The sequence below is a fragment of the Manis pentadactyla genome, chromosome 13 (assembly GCF_030020395.1).
Source record: "Manis pentadactyla isolate mManPen7 chromosome 13, mManPen7.hap1, whole genome shotgun sequence".
Taxonomy (NCBI): Eukaryota; Metazoa; Chordata; class Mammalia; order Pholidota; family Manidae; genus Manis; species Manis pentadactyla.
Window position 1 is genome coordinate 31626847 of NC_080031.1, and position 6514 is coordinate 31633360.

Below are 6514 nucleotides of genomic sequence, written 5' to 3' on the forward strand. Positions count from 1 at the left end.
TCTGTTGGTCTCCTGAAGCAATTATTTTCTAAGCTGCTTAACAACAACAAAAATGTTTCACAACCTTTCCTGTAAGGTAAGTTATTTCCAGTCTGTAATTTTCTCTCATGTGTGAAGATACCTTGAAAGCATATACTAGTCATTTTCTTTTTCAGTTTTTATCACGTGTTCACAAAGTCTTAGGCAGAATAAATTCTTGTCATTGATGGTAGAAACTTTGGAAGAGGGTAATGAATCTTGGAGTCGGCCAGTTTTGGTTTGAGCTCTGTTTATCAATGCTGTATCCATCAATATAACTGCACAGTCTACATTACGTGTGTGTTTTAAGGCAACCAAGGTTTATGACTGACCCAATACAGTCAGCAAGGGGCTCTGAAAATTCAGGTGCCTGGAAAGGTGGAAGCTCCATCTTGCCACATGGTTTTCACCATGGCAAATAAAAGGAGCTTAGCAATGGTACGCACCCCCAGTGGCAGAACCATGAGAAAAGAACCTTTATTACTTAAATGGAAGAAAGTAAGATTGAAGGCTGTCCATAATATCTGAAGCCACACAACTAGAAAGTTGCCAATTTGGAATTTAAATCCATGCTTTTAAGAAAGGATAAGTTAAGCTTTTAATCACAGCATTTTTCTACCTTTCCACTTGAAATGCGCTCACTGAATTAGAGAGCACATCCTGAAAAGTGTTCCTTCCTGCTTTTCTCCCCTAGTGCATTTTCTAGTTATGATGAGCAAGATTTATAATATAAAGATTGAATAATAATAATTTTTAAAATGTTGTTTCTCTCAAGCTGTTTAGTGCCCAGGTCTAAGAAAAAGGGCTCGTAGATTGTCAGTCAAGAGACCTTGCTGGTCCTTAGTTTAAGGGATGCCCATTATCAATAGAGATGTTAGTTAAGCTTAAGAAGCCATAATATAAGTCCAAGATATCAATTTCCTCACGAGTTATACAACTTCTATAAGAAAGAGAATATTTGTATTCATATAGCAAGGCCATTTTCTTTCAGTTAGCTGGCCCAACCTATAATGAGAAGATTGCTAAGTCAAAACAGAATTAGCTAAGGGAAATCAGATAAATCCAGGGTAGTGTCATCAAGCTAATAATTCCAGTTTGCAGAAGAAATGCTCTCACTTATGGATAAGGGTATTAACAATCCACTGGTTACCATGCTCTGCATCACCACTAAATACTTGTCATCATTTGACTAAGGGTCCCTCTCCCAGGAAGGAGAGAAATGGGTACTTCCACCTGCTGTTTCTGTGACTCTTCTTTGTTGTTTCAGTGTCTGTTCAGAAATAGTGTTCCTTGAATGTGTATTTACATTCATTTTAGTTACCAAGTCTCTTAGGCTTCAGAGTTGTTCTTTACTATCACATTTCATACCTTTGCACTATTATATTTTATAATTTTTTAAAGTTTAATTATCAGAAGAAAATAGTTTTCTTTTATATCCAAATTTATCAGGATATTTTCATGCATAATAACTATAACATAGATGAAGGTATAGAAATAGGATTAAATGACTCCAGATTTACTTCTAAGGACTTTTGATTTCAATGGACAAAATATTGTGGCAATACTTGGAGTAACGTTATATACTTACCTCTTACTAATAAATGTGCACTCTATTTACTTTAAAATTGCTTATAGGTAATTTCCAAGATAGGTTCCTGAACTCAGTGAGAGTATCACTCTGCAAGATACAGCTTTTAAAACTAACTTGGCATGTGAGTCATAAATTTTGAAAAGAGGTAGTGGAGGAGAATGTTAAGTTTTCAGATAATGTAGAGAGAAGGTCATACTTTTTAATCTTTTGAAATACTTAGCCTATTTTCTATCTCTTGATTCTGATATTCAAAATTATCTCATATTTTTCTCCTGTTGCTATATATATTTGTGCCCTCCAAAATAATTATAAGATTATGGAAGCAAAAGATTACAGGAATCATGTCCTCAAGCACCTACAGCATATTTGTGAAGACCCAATATCAAGATTATTTCTCTTTTTAACTGGATGATTAGGGAATCAGGGAGCAGGGTGTATCTTTCCTTGAAGTGACAGAAAATGCTTTCCCTAAGTTATTTTCTTTATTCCAGGGAAGGCCAGTTCTTCCAGGACAGATAAGAAAATATTTTTCTTCTTTATGTTTAATTGTTTTTTCTCTAATTCTTCCTTTCTCCTTGGCTCACATTAGTAATTATTCTACCCTACATTTGAATATAGTCACATAAAAGTAACTGTCATGAAGGAGAAAGAGACGTTGACAGGAAAGGAAAGGGCTAAAAAGAGAAAGGGCTAATTGAATCCATTTCATTTGTACTTTGGTTCTTAACTCTGCATTCCTATTGTATCCAATCTTAAGGTTCAGAAATTTCGACCTACACCTGCTAGCATGGGCAACTGTGGTTTTACATATATTATTCAATCTGCTGTCCATTCCACAGGTCATCTTTCTTAATCACAAATCTGGCAAAATAACTCCTCTGTTTAATATTCTTACATGGCTTTCCATTGTCCCTATCCCTGGGATAAATAACTCATACATTTCACCAGCATACCTAATGTTTTCTGCCTATACCTCATCTTTCATTTCTAACTATAGAAACATATTTAAAATTTTTCCTTATTTACTCTCATCCTCAATTTTTGTACATGATTTTCCCTTTACCTGATAAAAATTTCTTAGTTCTTATTTTGATTGCTCATACTCAGTCCTTTCTGGTCTAAATCTTAAGAATCATCAAAGATGATGGAAGTCACTAGGAAATCTTCCCATATACTACCAAAGCATCCTATCTTAGGGTTTAACAGACTTGAGTTATAGTAGCCTATTTACTAATACATTCATATGACTAGACTTTGAAATTCTTGAAGATAGCAATTGTGTCTGATTTTTTAAATTTTACATGTAGGGCTTAAAACAGTGCATAGATGATTCAGTAAGTATATTTCAATGGTGCATTCTGTTTGGGGAAAGTTGCAATTCTAATTTTCTATGATTAATTTATTCCACAATTAGTTGTATCTCAATCAGCTTAAAAAAAGAAGGCTACTATCTGAAATATTTAGTTTGAGATAGGAGAGCTGTCCTAATGGTGTTTATGGCCACTTCAACCTCTTTTTCTACCCCAAAAGGCATTTTATTTGAGCAAAATAAGAAAATCCATAGTAGACAAACTATACATGGGGAAGGTTCAAAAGTGCAGGACAGGGTGAGCCTCACATGTGAAGAACAAGATGTGAGGGTCCAGGAGGGGAATTGGGGTGCTCTTGGTTTTAAACCAGTCCCCTGTACACAGAAGAATTTAACTGGGTTTTGTCGTATGCAGTCCAGATAACCTCAATACCACATTTCTATTTCAAGGCTGTATCCTTGAAGCAGCTTCTGAGAGTAGGGAAGACAAGAGGAACACACATTCGAAGGACAGGGGAGGGGATGGGAAGCCTCCAACTGCCCTGACCCCGCTGGCATGTCAACTGGTGGTGATGTCTTCTTGATGACCTCCTCCCGCAGGTACAATTAGAAATGATACACGTCTCACCTCAGTAAGAGACTTCTGAAAATATTAACTGTAAACCTGTCTATCCAACTCTGTGCAGAGCCAAATAATAGAGGCAAAGAAAATCAACTAAGATCAATCATTCTAACTGGCTTTAATGGAGGGAAGGCTTAACCTTGTTAGGCTGGTTGATAGTATCAATATTGTTCAAGTGAACCCTGCTCGAAACTATAGCATTAGGCTTCATGCAACCATATATCCCTTAATTCTAATACAGTCATGGTCTTTATTTAGATATCACTGGTTATTTCGTATTTACTCTTGTTTATAATGCAAAATTTTTGACATGGAGTGCGTGCATGTGTGTATGTTTAGTTCATGTACTCTTTGATAATTAGAAAAAATGTTATAAAACAATGAAACACTAATTGCATATACAAATTGAGATTGGATTGATCACAAACAGTTACAAAGTTGATATGCAACTGTAAAGAACCATATGTCAGCACTTATATTTTATCCCTGATTTCAAATCAAGATATTCAGAAAAGATTTACAACAGGACCTGAGCTTTAATGTAGTCACTCTCTCCAGTCCTATATCCAGCCTCTTTTCACTGTATATTTATTCCCTTCCCCTACATGCCAATGAACTTAAATTCTAAATCTCTTGCTCTGCTTAATCTACATTTTATTCTGTTTAATTTCTCAAAAGGTTTATGACAATTTTTATTTAAAATATTTCTATTATTTTTCTGATTTTATTTGTAATAAACCCATTGTAGAGTATCTAAAAAATACTTACAAAATAAGGAAGAAAAATACACTATTGGTAACATCTGTCAGTCTTCCCTTCTATATATGCATATTTTCTAATGATACTGCTTTTTACCATATTTAAAAAAACTAAGCATGTATCATGAATTTTTCTCTTTTATCTATTTTAAAAATCATGACTTGTAATGGTCACATAATATCCTATCCTGTGAATTTACTGTACTTTTTGTAAGAAATTTTGTGGTTCATTTTATGAGTAATATTTAGAAAAAATCTGGAGACTGTATTTGCTCATTGCTATTAATGTAGAGTCATTTTAGGTCCAGTTTGACAGAGCTAGCCTATTTCCATACCTGTATCAGTACCTATATGTGTCTATCTATATCATTTATCCAGTAAGAAACGTATGTTCACTATACATCTCCAATTCATTCAGAACCATAAGGCTCATTCTAGTTTTTCTTTTTCTATGTTTGTCTCCTTTTTCTCCAACAATGAAAAACCTGCCCCCCTACCTCAACATTTTTACTTTAATTGATCAATTCAGATATTAATAACTAATTTTGTGGGTATACAGACACAATACTTGCCCTACTCCAGCTCAGATACCCTACACTGGGCTGCCACCATTGTCTCATTTGGTTGCCTTCCTCATCCTGCCTGAACTTTAGCACTGTAATAAGGTGCCCACCATGCCCTCTTCATCATGCTACGCTGTGACACCCCATGCTGGGCCTCCACTGTTACTCTCATGAGTGGAAACTTCATTGACCCCCTTGGCCTCTAACATCCTACACTTAACCACCCTCATCTTTGACATCCCATGAACACTTACTTACTTACTCTACCGAGGCTCTGACAGATCTTGCTGGATTGCCAAAGCTTGGCAGCTGCCACCACAGATACATATCTTGCTTAATTAGTACCAATTAGTTTTTATTTTTAGTCTGAACTGCCCAGGAAAAGTAAGAATATTCTTTTTTTGTCATTTTTTAAAAAGATACATTTCCATATCAGTTAAACATTCATAATCTTTGTCTTCTAATTGGAGCATTTAGATCATTTATGTTTAATAGGATTTTTCATATGGTTCAGTTTAAATATACTGTCCTGCTGTTTCTTTTCTATATGTCCAATCTTTAAAATACATTTTTTCCTTTTTCCTACCTTCCCTTGGAGTACTTGATTATTCTATATGCTTTCCTTTTATCTCCTTTGTTGGTTTATTAGCTATAACTCTTTGTTATACATTTGTTGATTTAATGTTTATACTATATATCTCTACCTTATTCTAGTTTAATTTAAATTGATATTATACCATTTTATGTACAGTGTAAAAATTGTTATACAGTTGTTGATTTAATGTTTATACTATACATCTCTACTTTATGCTAGTTTAATTTCAATTGATATTATACCATTTCATGTACAGTGTAAAAATCTTATATTTATAATGTACTTCTGTTTCTTCCATTCTAGCTTCTGTGGTATTATCAAATTTTAATTGTACATATGTTATAAACTCAACAATATAGTGTTACTATTTTTCTTTAAGCAATCAGTTATCTTTTAAAATTTTTAAGCACGAAAGAAATCTTTTGTACTCAGGCAGTACATATACTAATATTGGAACAGTACAGAGAAGATTAGCATGGTCTTTATGCAAGGATGACATACAGATTTGTGAAGCATTCCATATTTTAAAAAACAATGAAAGAAGTCTTTTATATTTACCAACAGTTACCATTATAGGTATTCTTCATTTATGTGGGCCATTATTTTCCCCTCCTTTATCATATTTTATAGTGCAGATCTGCTGGTGATGAATTATTTCAGCTTCTATGTCTACAGGTATTATTTTAGTTATATTTTTGAAAAATCTTTTCCTTGATATAGAATTATAGTTTGACAGCATTGTTTAAGCACATTGAAGATATGCCTCCACTAACTATGCTTTACAATCTTCTGACAAGAAATCTGCTATCATTTCTTTTCCACCTACTATACCTTTTTCTCTGGCTGTTTTTATGAATTTCTTATGACTAGAATTGAGTAAATTGATTACAATGTGTTGTGATATAGTTTTCTTAATTTTCCTTGGGTTTTGAGGTTCACTGAGTTTCTTGGATCTCCATGTCTATAGTTTCTATCAAATTTGGGAAAAATATTGGACATTACTTTTTGCAAATATATTTTGTTTCTGTTTCCTCCTCTTTAGGCACTCAAATCCCAGA

General features: G+C 33.8%; 1 non-coding gene across 1 annotated transcript; it reads left to right on the forward strand.

Moving 5' to 3' along the window:
* Positions 1-5880: 5880 nt before the first annotated feature.
* LOC118921180 (U6 spliceosomal RNA) lies at positions 5881-5983 on the forward strand. The gene has a single exon (XR_005028225.1). It is a non-coding gene; the product is annotated as a U6 spliceosomal RNA (small nuclear RNA).
* Positions 5984-6514: the final 531 nt, after the last annotated feature.